Source organism: Falco peregrinus, chromosome 5, assembly GCF_023634155.1.
Source record: "Falco peregrinus isolate bFalPer1 chromosome 5, bFalPer1.pri, whole genome shotgun sequence".
NCBI lineage: Eukaryota > Metazoa > Chordata > Aves > Falconiformes > Falconidae > Falco > Falco peregrinus.
The window spans coordinates 23,928,031-23,941,805 of record NC_073725.1 but is presented as its reverse complement, the minus strand read 5'-3'; the positions used below and the strand labels follow the sequence as shown (position 1 = coordinate 23,941,805).

At 44.1% G+C, this 13,775-nt stretch overlaps 1 protein-coding gene across 1 annotated transcript in view; it reads right to left on the bottom strand.

The window, feature by feature from the left end:
• The window catches only part of RALA (RAS like proto-oncogene A), a 28,751-nt gene extending 23,044 nt beyond the window's left edge, over positions 1-5,707 (bottom strand). Inside the window, exon 1 of the mRNA XM_055806163.1 lies at positions 5,553-5,707. The gene's annotated coding sequence lies outside the window, so the exon portion shown is untranslated. The remainder of the gene's footprint in view (positions 1-5,552) is intronic.
• Positions 5,708-13,775: the final 8,068 nt, after the last annotated feature.

The window sequence follows — 13,775 nt, the reverse complement described above, 5'->3', positions numbered from 1 at the left end:
AAGTATGACAAACCAAATTCTTAATTCAGACTAGCAGCTTTCTTATTGTTCTTTATCACAGTCTTAATTTTTTGTTATTGTTTTTATCACAGTCTTCATTAAACAGGGAAAAACAATCAAGTACTAGCATTTTATGCATCGCAAGTTACTGGGTATCTTCCTACTGGGATACTCCAACATGTTGTACACCAGTCTGCATTTCATTATGAAAGTTACATATAGCCATCTGTTTTGCCTTGCAACACTAACCACTTAATAACATTTCAGAGGGTGAGCTTGCTTAACAGAAAGCAGTTTCTGGTATTTAGCCTAATGCATCTGTCCTTTAAATTCTGAATGATAACACTGGACTGTATAGAGGAGGAGTCCAGAGTGCAATGTTTTCTTTCTAGGTTAAATTTTCCTCATTTATTATATACCTTACTTCCACTGCATATGAATGAACTGGAATCTCAAAGCCACTATGCCTGGTCAACAGCAGACAAAAAAAAATAATACACAACCTGGAGCATGACTGAAAGATAAATCATACTCATACAAACCAGTGCTGCATCACTGACTTCACAATGTGAATTGTCAGTGTAAAACAAATCTCATATTCATTTTCAAATCAGTAACAACTTAAAAAATGTAAACATACAAGGCAGAGAATTCAAGTTAACAATAAGGTGTACTAAGCCATCAGTCATGACCATACTGGAGCAGTCACTGAAGAATCCCAATGAACTCTTAATTTGGATATTGTTAAATATAAATTTTGACCTTACAGAAACCAGTTAAGGGTGTGCAACTTAAAGTGTAATTTTTCTAAATACAAGAGTTTGAGGACTGGAAGAACTTTTATTTGCATGTTACACTACAACGATGAAATTAATTTAGATATGTAAAAACTTTGTAATTTAGTGGTGTCATACCAAAATAGCTCTTCCACACAACCACCACTTTAATTGAGGTATCTGATTTTGCTTACTTTGATCTCCATGGGTAACAGTGACAGATGGTTAAAGATAAGCTTCTACCAGCCTTGCTTTGAGAAAAGCCTTCAGGTCCATCTACTCAAACATCTTCCATGGTGTGATCTCACCTGTCAAGGGCGGGTTCTATGACTGACACAGCATGCCTGCAGAAGTCTGACACATTAACATTGTTTTCCTGTCTGTATAGTTTCTTTTATTTTGAGGTCTGAAATTAATCCCATTGGGCAAATCATTGCTGGAATTAACTACTTCCATACTGAAAGCCCATTGCGGAAATGGCACAGCCTTGAAATGACAGATTGGCTTCGCCCTGCGCTGTCTGATGGGCTTGAATGCAAGTACTAGCAAAGAGAAGGACTATACCACACATAGCTGGCTTTCAACATTCTTCACAGAAGTTTCATGTCTGGAAAACTTCCACGTTTTCTGCATTCTGTTTAAAGTTGATGGAAGGATTTCTGCCTGCATGTTACACGTGTTCTCAGACTGCTGGAGACAAGGATCAGACTTAAAGATCAAGTCTAACAGCGGCACAGAAGGGTATTAAGTTAGCATTTCAGAGAGTAAAATGAAACAGGTACCAAGGCCTGAATGCATGGCTGATCCCTGTTACCCATCTGCTAAGCACAGGTGCCAAGCTCCTTCGCAAAAATCACATTCTCCATGATTTACAGAAATACTTGTTTGGTCATACAGTGTATTTATATACCATTTTTTAATGAAACCTTGTGGGCCACTGCACCAGACACTCCCACACTCTTGCATCATCAAATGATATGTATTTTTCTCTGTAACTGTAATTTCACTACAATACATTAACTGTACTTCCAGGATTTCAACGTATATTGCAACTGCTTGAACTAAGGAGCCAATATCACAAAATAAGCATCATCAATTCCACTAAAGTAACGATCACAGTTACTATGCAACCAACTCTCTTTATATCTTATTTGTGCTACCTTCTTAGCATTCTTGGCTCCTCTCCATATTAGCATTATAAACTTATCACAGCATAGCTTATTTTGAATTCTCTATAGTAGCTGCCTTTTTCATTACATCTCCCCTCTTTATGTTGTCTAACCTCTCCTACAGACCTCTTTCTCCTTCCCCTCCCCGCCCCTCTATGCACAGCCTGGATAATTCAGTGTTACCAATCTATTGCCCCAAAGGTGCTGGGAATTTTGATAGACACAAGACTAATACTAAACAAACACTAGTAAGTGAAGACTAAGCCACCCTCTAGGCAAAGGCAACCAGTTCTCTCATCAGGTCATTCTAAGTCAGCATTAATTAGCCTACACTCCGTTTCTTCCCAGCTTGTTCCTACCCCTAAATCTAGGACTTCTTTTCTGTAGCAATTTTGGATATTTTCTTTTTTTTTTTTTTTTTTTTTTCTGCTGTGTATAGAGTTCCTAAGACTCAGAGTATAAGCCCAACTTGATGGCTGTGAGTTGCACATCTACTAAAGAGATTTGACAAGCAGGTGTGCCCACTGACAAATCCTTGGTTGGTAGGTACTCACTTTGACTCAACAAGAGTTAAGAAAACATGACAAGAAGTAAAACAGGATTTAATAACTCCGTGGTCTGTCTGCAAGGCGCATTAGTGACTCTTAAGTTCTTTACATCCACAAGGACTATAAATATTTTCAGATTCTACAGACATTAAGACTTACCAATAACATTTTAGAACTACCCTAAGAGATGATTTTAAGTACTGCAACAGACTGGTAACATATAACCATTTCTTCCCTAATTAGTGATTTATAAGATGTAAAACATTTTGCAGAACATTCAGTGGATGTACAGTAATAATACCAACTGTTCTAATTTCTTGGTTCCTTACATCAATTCTTCATAAGGTAGGAAGGAGACTTAAAACATTTGTCCCATCACTGCGTGTGTGATGTAGGCAGGCTATAATATGTTCACAAGAATGCTGTCACTAGCCTACTAAACTACCTTGTTCACTTAAAATAGATTTCAATTTTCATGCAAAGTAATTACAATAGCTCGAAGCTATTAGAAGTTTATCGGAAGGTGGCTGTAAGCACTTTCAAGGAGGTGGGGAGTTCCCTGTCCAGAACACGTGTGACCAGTGACTTATTCCCAGGACCACTATATATCCTACAGCATAGGTGGTAAATAAAGCAAATCTAACCATAAAGCTAAAAGCTTTTCCTCATATAATTTCTTCTTCGACTGTGAAACTACAGGGAAAATAACACTGAGGTCAATTAGTCAAAACACAGTTGCCTAAACAACTTTTTACATACCAAGACACTGTACCTACAGTATTCTTTGACACCAGAGACTGCGGTATATCAGTTTCTAAGACTGCAACATCCTTTGCCTCGGGAATTATTTTCTTCCAAGTCAGATGCACTTGACATTTAAAGGGAGTAAAAGCTCATGTTAGACAGACCACCCCTGTTTCAGGGTAATCCCTTTGAAAAATACACACGGGGGTGCCAGTGCATGACTTAACTGACGTTAAGAACACAACTGTTCTCATGGAAGTCTTTCTGAATACAGAAGACTTGTGGACCACTGCAAGGTCTCCAACAACACTTAATTAACAGTCTCGTGATCCTCCTTGGTTGCTTTTAGCCAGGACCGCCTTGTTCTGCTTCTATGAATTGTTTATGTAAAGAGTGCATGCCCACAGGTGACACAGATTACAACAAAAGCACAGCTAGAAGACATTCTAGTTTTCCCTTTCATGGCTAAAGATCCTCTCCTTCAGGTCTAAAAAAAATTAAAGATGACACTATTACAACCTTGCCAAAGTACATGCAACTCAAAATACTTCACCTTAAAATGGTTATACTTCTTCCCTTCCTCAAATTCAGAAGAGCATGACAAAGAGGAGACTGAGATCAAGGAACACATGATAGTAAAGGAGTACATTCGCTATTTAGTATGACAGCTTATTTAACCCCACAGTTGACCTCTCATGAAGGGGACTGAAAGCTTTTTTTGATCTTTTTGTGCAACAGTATGTCACATTTTCACAGAAAAGGAAAAAAAAAGAAAGGTAAGCATCACTAGCACTGACAATCCCTAACATAACTTCCACCATTTGGAGGCTTCCACAAAAAACGTTTGACACGCTGTCTCACAAGCATAGACTGAAGGGTTTAAATCTACATCAGCGATTTACATATCACACAGTTGTTCTTCATTCCATTAAGAACGCTTACAATTTCCCAGGATTTAAATGTCGAGGCACATGCTACTAGATGAATAAATCTGTCAACAAGAGGATTTTTAACTAAGAATCCAGTTATAATCACTATACATTATGCTGATAACTAATCAAATGCCCTATCTTCTCCCAGTCCATGCAGCCCCCTTCCCAGGAGCTCCTCTCTTTTAACTTTCCTTGGAAGAGACAAAGAACAACTGAAAGCTTGTTGTGGAGACCTCTCCAGAACCTGTCTCCAGACACTGAGATGCCAGCAGCGGCAAATATCGCTTCCACTCATGGCAGTGTAATGGTTTGCACTGCAGAATGCAAAGTCTCTTTCCAACGAGGAGCAGAAGCGCAAGCTTGACACAAAATGTTACGGTCATTTGGGGTCTGCAAATAAGCGTTTTGGCAGTCTTTCTGCCAGGACAGTTCAGCGATGCTACAAAGCAGGCACGCAGATCATACCTGAAAATCCCTCTCCAGGTTTGGGAGGCTTGGGATACATAGGGCCCAATTAACACCTTTTTTTAAGAGACTCAATTATGGGGAAGGGGATGAAGTGATGAGCTTCCATTTAAGAGAAACCCAAAAGCAAACACCGAATTACTTAACAGGTGAACATCGAAAGGCTGTTTTATTTAGGGAACTTAACAAGCAGACCTCGCGCTGCTTCCTTTTGTCGCCGGCACACACCAGCGACAGTCACCGGCGGCGCCGGTCACCGTGCACGGCCGGAGGAGCGCGGCGCACGGCAGCCAGCGGCGGCTCCCACGCTCCAGCAGGGCGGCTCGCACCCACCCCCGGCCGCAGGGCGCACACACGCACGGAGGCTCCGGCAGCCCCGGCCCCTTCACCGGGGCGCGGCCCCTTTGTTCGGGGCAAGGGCGCTGCCGCCCTCCGCCCTCCGCAAGTGCGGGCGGCACCGCCGTCACCCCGCGCCCCGCGGACGCCCACACCTGCCCCGCTCACCTCAGCGCCCGGCGGGCGGCCGCTGGCCCGGGGGGGGGAAGCCCCCCCCCAAGGTCGACGCCCGTAACCTTCAGGGAGCGGCGGCCGCCGGGCCCCCGCGGGAGGCTCCGCGCCCCTCCCGCGGCCGCGCCCGCCGCCTCCTCACACCCGGGGTGCTGCCGCACGGCGCGAGCCACCGACCGGCGACTGCGGGGCGGCGCCCGCGCCCCAGCGCCGACCCCGGGGCGGTGGAAAACGGCGGGCGCAGGGCCGCCGCCCGCCAGCTCCCCCCCTCGCTCCCCGCCACCAGAACGGTCCCTGCGCGGCGGCGGCGGCGGGCGGGATGGGGCCCCCGCGCTCTCCCCCCTCCCCGGCCCCGGCGGCGAGGCGGCGCGGCCCGGCCCGTGCAGTGCCCCACGCGTTGCCCCGACTCACCTGCGGCGGCGGCGGGGCGAGCTCCGCTGCTCGCTGGAGGAGCGAGCGGAGAGGGCGGGGCGGCGGGGGGAGCCCTTGGCGCCGCCCCCGCGCGCAGAGCCGGCGGCGCGCGCGGCCCGCGGCGGAGGGCGGGGCGGGGCGGGCGGTAGCAGCCGCCGCAGAGGCGGGAGCGTCACCGGGCTGGGCCCCGCCCCGAGCCCCGCGCGCTGGGAGGGGCCAGTCAGGCGGCGGAGCGCGCAGACGCAGTGCTGGCGGGGCGGGGAGCGGCGGGGCGGGGCGGGGCGGGGCGGGGAGCGGCGGGGCGGGGGCACCAGGGCGGCCGGTGCGCGCGGGCGGAACCTGCTTCCGGGGGCAGGCCCGAGGCACCTGCTTCCGGTGGGGCGGGGCACTGCACAGGAGAGGCGGGGCGAGGAGGGGCGGGGCGAGGAGGGGCGGGGCAGGGCGGCTGGGGGTGGGGCCGTTGCGGCCGTGGGCTACCCGTCCTCCGCGGGGTCCGCCTCAGAGAGCCGCCCGGGGCCTGCGCCTGGCACAGCCGCGCTGCTCGGCGGTGGCCGGGCCTGTCAGCTCGGTGCCGCGGCTCGGCCCAGCGGCGCGTTACCTGGGGAGGCTGGTGGTGGCGGGAGCGCCTGCCTCGCCCTGCCCTCAGCCGGCTGTGTTAAGCCAGACAGTGAGACAAACCCCGCAGCCTCATGCCCGCTCCTCCTTCCCCCCAGCTAATCCCTGAGCTGGCAAGTAGATGAGGCATGTTCTGCCATGGTAAGGAGATAAATTCCTGACATCTGTCACTAGATTTATAAACACAATTATTTTTAGTAGTGAAAACGGAACGAGAGCTTTCCTCAAGGGATGAGGACAAGCAGAGGAAACGTTTAATATATTGAGTTTAAGAAGAATTATCGCTGGCAGGAGGGAACAGCGAAGCACTGAGATTGTTGGGGTTTTTTATAGTCATGGACCATTCCACACATGAAGGGTTTTACAGATGCCAAACAAAATGGGATATACAAGTGGAGAGTTTCCAAGTTAATAACAATAATTCAAATAATAATAACGATGCCTTAATAACTGCATTTTTAACTGTGAAATCGTAAACTTCAGTGGGAGCTTTGTGTAAATACTGCACGATTTAAACTCCTAAGTATGTAATGGAACCTAAGCATAATATAAAAATTGCCTTCTCAGTATGTGGTTTCGTTTTATCAGGCTGTAACTGTTCAGGGACAACACAAATTGTTCTGACCCCTCCACTCCTCCTCACAATTGCTTGGCTGAAGGGAGTTTCTAAGTTTGGAAATTCAAGTTATCACCTCAGCTGGATATCTTAGACCTCAGTGTTCACACCATGTAGCTGTTGCACTCTATTTGCAAAGTGGGCACACTTTAAAATCTTCATTGTTGTCTGTGCTCAGTGTTCTGCAGTTTTTGACATCTTGGACATTTAGCCAGTGTTTAGTCCATCTCCCTGTAGGATTTAATTTTGTTGTCCTCACATTTCAGTATGAGCTAATTTTTGCATATTCCACAGTCTGAGAAACTGATAGCAATAAAGGAGCAATCCAGATGCAGTTCGTTCTGATTAAAATACCAAAGTATGTTCATTTACACAAACAAATGCTGGATTCTTTTAAGGGGGGGGGGGGGGGGGGAGGAAGTCAAGCTGGTAATACGGAGTTAACAGAACAGCCAAAATAAGACACAAAACATTTTGGATATTTCATGACAGGAAAAATTTGCATGCTAGCTATGATTAGCCTTTCCATGAGACCATGAAAATGTGGGAAGAGTCTTAGCATGACCCTGTACACATATTGATATAGTGGTCTTCAAGAAATCCTGGCCCAACTTCTGCAGCCCTTTGAGTATCTATGTACTGTATTACTTCTTGATAGGTATTCCAGGACCCTTCTGTCAGAAGAGTGCCTGAGTCATAGTCAAGATATCATTAATACCGTGGTCTGCAGCCATTCAATACTTCCTAGTGCACAGGGAAGCCAAGAATGATTATTCCCTGTCTTCAACACCTGCATTCAGTCATGCCCTGGAAACACACAGTTTTAAAAATCATTACTTGCAAAAACGGTGTCACTGGTGGTTGGCAAAACACACGTGCAGTTCCTCTCTTGTTCCCTTCGTCTTTTCTTGGCCAGGAATCATAACCCTTCCCTTCAAATGTGGAAGGGAAGCTCCATTGCTGATGTAAACCCGGCATATATATTGATTTTAATAACAGTTTGGATCATGCCTAAAAAGTATCAAAGACACTATTTTGGTCATTAGAGTTATGGTACAGATCAGGAGCATACCTCTGAAAAGAGCTCTCTATTCTCCCGATTTACTCTGCTTTGATTTGCATTGTAGAGTGGTCTTGGAACAGGCAAACTGGATTTGTGTAGGGTGGGACCGAGATGCACTGCAGGACTTCGTCTCAGGCCCTTCCACTGCTACTGGGCATCCTGTCCGGGACCAGACTAGAGCTAGTCCCAAATAACCTCCCCCCTGTAATACATATAGTGCGATTGCCAGGACCTTGATACCAACTGTTTTCACTCTGTGGAAATGCCCCTTTTGTACCATGCTGCTTGTTACTGGACACGGCCTTTGTCCTTCTGATCTCCCTTTAGAACTATCTTGTTTAAGACAACAAATGTCATTTTATTTTGAATTTTTGTCGTGTGGCCCAAGCTGCATATCCTAACACAATAAAAACCAGTTCATAGTATACCCCTCATCCCCTGTTTGTGAAACATTCCCTGGTACCTTGCTTAAACTGAGTGCGAAAAAAAAAGCTCTTTGACCCCAAACTAACAGAAATATTTCCATGAAAATGCATTACACCAATAATTCCTATTCAGTTGCTAGCAAGTGACTGCAGCAAGAGCATTTATGCAGTACCCGTGACATTTTAGGGTGTGAATCTGGCTCCTCAGTGTAAGACAGCAACTGGTCGGAGAAGAGTAGGTATTGCAACTATTCCACTCCACTGACTGCATAAGGGCTTAGGGTTGGGCAGCCCAAGGTAGCAGCAAGTTTGACGTGCGATCTGGGGTTTAAATGTTACAGAGGGCACCTAAAACCACGTAGACAGTGTAGCAGACATTTGCAATTTATTGACCTTTGTTATATATCAGCATACATGCCAGTACAACTCTGCACAGAATATATTCACAGGGAAACATTACACAGTGTAATTAGGCAGGGATGTAATTAATCGTGTGCTAGTAGTATTTGCATTATGTACCGTAGCACAGCTAAGAAATCAACTGATGCTGACAAGAGTCTCATTTATTTTAAGAAGCTAAAGATAGGGTGGATATGTCAGACAAAACATGTCTGAATCTTTTGGAAAAATATTGATGTGCAGCTTCCTTTCCCAGGAGCAAAAAATACTCATTCCCTTTACTTTAGCATACATTTTAGAGCACATAATATATATCTAAAATATGCATAATTTAACACTGTAATTTTATCTTACATTTCTGTTGACATGAATGAGTGAACCATGTTCTTTGGAAAACCACCTCATCAGGCATAAAACATCTATTCTTCCTTCAAGATCTCAATAAATCTTTCAGGTTGAGAAAGACTCTTTTTTTCTAAGGGACAAAACAGAAAGGGAACAAAACACCTCTTACTGTTTTTGAGGGCATCCTCTGATTTCAGCCCAGAATCGATTAGCCTGGCATCTGCTGGATCTGTGTGTGTATGTGCCTTTGTGTTGTGAAATATTGCTGAACTGAAATCAATAGTGGGAGGCAGCATTACCTGGTATTACAGCTAATTTCTTCTCTTTTATGCTGGTGGCACAACTGTAATAGAATTTATTAGACAACATTTCATTATCAATGCATAAGGACACATGAAATGTATTTGTGATTTAATGGAGTTTCTAAGTAGCAGGACTGAAGGACAGAAACCACTCAGTTCAAATCCACCACGTATTCTGGGAAGAATCACCATGCACACACACCCCCAACAAAAGGGAAGAGCTAGAAGCTTTCATCTACCCCCAGTTTGTACAAACTGTGAGAAATCATAAGTAACAATGGGTGAAGAATATAGTAAACTACTGGTTGGCTAATTATCAACATACTCATACTTCCCGAATTTATAAGTCTGTGTGCTTTTGCAAGGGATAGTCAGGTTTTAGGGTCATACTGCGCTTGAGGTGTATAACTGGCATGCCCAAGTGCAGGCTTAGTACATAGCTCCCACTTTACGCAACAGAGAGAATGGCTGTCTCGAGAGGGTGATATATGTACTGGAGGGTTGAATCTCCCTCTGAGCATGCCTGTTCGTTTCCAAAAACTAGCAGGAGAATCTGATGCGACAGATTAATTTGGTGCCTGCTGTAGGCAGTACAGCTACAGGTTTTAGGGGACAACCTACTGGATTGGGATTCAGGTAATCTTAATTCTACTCTGTGCTGGTTTTGGCTGGGATAGAGCCAAAGATAGAGTTAATTTTCTTCACAGTAGCTGTTCTGAGGCTATGTTTTGAATTTGTGCTGAAAACAGTGTTGATAATGCAGGGATGTTTTAGTTATTGCTGAGCGGTGCTTACACAGACTCAAGGCCTTTTCTGCTTCTCACACCACCTCACCAGTGAGCAGGCTGGAGGTGCGCAAGAAGTTGGGAGGGGACAGAGCTGGGACAGCTGACCCCAACTGACCAAAGGGATATTCCATACCATATGATGTCATGATCAGTATATAAAACTGGGAGAAGAAGAAGGAAGGGGGGACGTTTGGAGTTGCAGCGTTTGCCTTCCCAAGTAGCCATTACACGTGGTGGAGCCCTGCCTTCCTGGGGATGGCTGGACACCTGCCTGCTGATGGGAAGTGGTGAACGAATTCTTTGTTTTGCTTTGCTTGTGCGCGCAGCTTTTGCTTTACCTATTAAACTGTCTTTATCTGAACCTACGAATTTTCTCACTTTTACCTTTCTGATTCTCTCCCCCATCCCACCGGGAGGGAGCGAGTGAGTGGCTGTGTGGTGCTTAGCTGCCGGCTGGGGTTAAATCATGACATGCTTTCACAGTGCCACTGATCTGCTCTGATCTTGGCCAGTCCACTGTCAGTTCACTTCCCACCCAGCTTTCATCTGCTTTTTATATTTAAAGATTAAGCTCTACAAGGTAGGAATAGTCTTTCTTTCTCTATGCTTTTGCAGCACATACAACCCAGGGAATATTTTTGTGATGCATACAGATAAACATCAACTATTCTCAAAATTAAGCAATCCAGTCCAGGTTCTGAACACTACAAATCAACACACACACACACAGAGGTTGTGTGGGCAGTTGTTCCTACTGGTCTTGCTCAATGTAAAGACATCTTAATCTGTCAGCTGGCAGAGGAGCTTCCCATCACCTGTGACTGCCTCCAAACCTGTCACACGGATCTCCCAACACTTGCAAACAGATACATACTCCATAAAAACAAGATAGTGGGATTACTGTAATAAACTGTTGGGTAATGAGGTATTTGCATTTGATTAGCTCTATTAGCTGTCCAAATGGTATTATTCACAGTGCTTCATCTGAACTAGTCATGGTGCTTAGCTCATAACTTTCTTAGCATTTTGAAAAGACAATCCATCCCCAAATGCTTTGTGCCTATAGAGAAAGCAGCAGTGAAGACTTGAATAACAGCGAATCAAAGAGTAATGACAATTTTGCAGTCATTCATCTTGTCATTCAACAGAGCTAGGAGAAATTGAATCATTCTAGTAGGTGACTAGGAAGCTAGAAATCTGAGATTTGAGGCTTACAGCACATTTGGTTTATGAGATATTAGAACAGACAAAAACACTATTAGGAACACAGTTAAGGAATTACCGAAAGTCTAAAACTATACAGGCACTAAAATGTATAATACAGTGTTTATTGCATGTATTTATAACAAGTCTTCATAGTTTCATTAATTTTGGTTTCAAAACATAAGATATGAAAAGCAGTAAGTATTGCTTAACCGATATAGAGTGATGTAAAATATGTGGTTTATATGGAGTACCTGTCTACGTGGCACTGGTGTAACACTTTTAACTGGCATTTCTTGGCACTGAGCTCCTTTATGGTATTGTCTTTCCTGAAAAATATGTCTTCCCCACATACTATTTTACTTATAACAGTATGTGCCACAGCATGCTGTTTCTTTTTTAGTTTGCATGTTATATGACCTATATCATGATATATATTAGATCAGAACACTTAAGCCTAACAATCATCTCCAAACCAATATTGTTTTAAAATAGCTCAAAAAGACCTAAAGTCATTTCACTTTTCTGTCATGAAAGTAACACAAGGAAATATTGTAGAAATGTTTTTCTAATCTTAGAGTTGTCTATGTAATTATTTCTCTCATCTTTTCGGTTTTATATCTTTTCTGCTTTCCACATCCTTTTCTATTGCTCCTGTTTTTCATACATGATATGGTTTCATGCTTACATCATGGTTTTTACGTGTCTGTTTACAGCCTTTTGTCTTCAGTTTCTCTGGTCTCTTTCCCCATCTCTCTCTCTTTCTGAAAGTTTTTTCCTTTCTTCCAATGGGGATGTGTTGTAGTGGAGTCAAGTAAACTGCAGTTTGGTTTCTAGTTCTGCAGCCGTGGCCGGCTTCAGTAGTCACTTTTCCCACCCTGGAAAAACAAGATAATTAAACTGGCCTCCTGTGTGGTTACCTCTGAAACATACTAGTTGAAAGCTCCTTTACGCACAATTACTCTGTTTCTGTATTTCACCTCTTCCCTACCTCAGTTACCTCCTCAATGGTCATGATTTTTGGCTCCTCATCTAACTCTTAACTCCCATTCTTCCCCAGCTTCTAACAGCAACATTTTCAATGTGGACCTTCAACATATTATGGTTATGACTAATTCTGCCATGTTCTGCCAGATAACATGCCAGCTGCATTCACTTTATCTCTACCTTGAAGGAGAGCTGCTGCAGCTCTTAAGTGATGAGTTTCATTGATTTCAGCTGACTGATGTCAGTAAAGAATATGAATGGTGGTGCAACACCTTATTTTAGTTATAAGAATGATCAGAGAAGTCTTAGAAAGATGATAGATGTGGGATAAGCAACAAATACTCAGTTATGAACACCAGTTACAGTATCCTGTGAAACCTTGTAGAAGGAAAATGTGCGCATGTGAAGCCAGCCCTCCCGTGTTCATTCATGAGGTTATTTAAATCATGATTGCAGGTCCCCAGTACTTTTGGGAAAAGACTTAGACAAGAACTACTTGGAGATTATAACACTAATATCAAGCAGAAATCAAATGTTAGCTATATCTTGAGTATGCTCCAAGGAAAAGACATGCCATGTCAATGTCAATGCATTTCTACATCCACGGCTATTTCCTACAAACTATTATTTTTTTTATGTCTGTCTATACAGTGTTCGGCTTTGAAGGTTATTAATAACTTTCAGTGAAGGAGTAGAAAACAGTCAAAGCTTGCCAGTGTTAAGTGCCTCAGACTGCAATGCTAGAAGTGCTATTCAGTAAGTTGTAAAGTAAAACTGGTTCAGTCTGTATGGCTGTTGTGAAATAAAATGCAGACACCAGCATTCTGATGTTACTCTCTGGGAAAAAAATTTGCACTGCATAACTGTGGAGGTGATGTAGAGAGTGAAGGGAAGATGACAAAACATATTACAGTATTTACGGGTTGTAAAGCCATAAACTAAAGTCCATATCAGGCTAAGCTATGGTTTGTAAAATCTAAGCAGCACTGAGTTTAGCCTGCCTTAGATGGAAGAGTGCCTAGGACAGACCCAGGTATTCTTTGAATGCTCACCATTTTTGATAAATGCTGCTTCATGTTTCGGTTATATACCCATTTTATAGCTCTTTCACGGCTGATCACTCTAAAATCCCATGGTGCTTTGTGAAAGAACACAAGATGACCTCTGATCTCCTGAAATATCAATTCAGATAGTCACAGTGACACCTCTTATAGATCCTGCAGTTCTAACTGGAACCACTGGTTTTCACTGATGGCCCAGGCCCCAGTTTGTATTTAGACTTACTGTGGGCTGTTACATAGCTGCTGTTTTCTCTGATCAACAGTTCAGCTGAGGGCTTTTAGAAAGATGCAACTCCAAGAAAGTGCTGGAAGCAGGCCAGTCATACTGCTGGTGATTTATTTTGATTTTCCTTCTTTAGATGAAGGAAAAATCAAAACTGCATGTAAGATTAATAGGAAAAAAAGCAACCCCCAGCCCC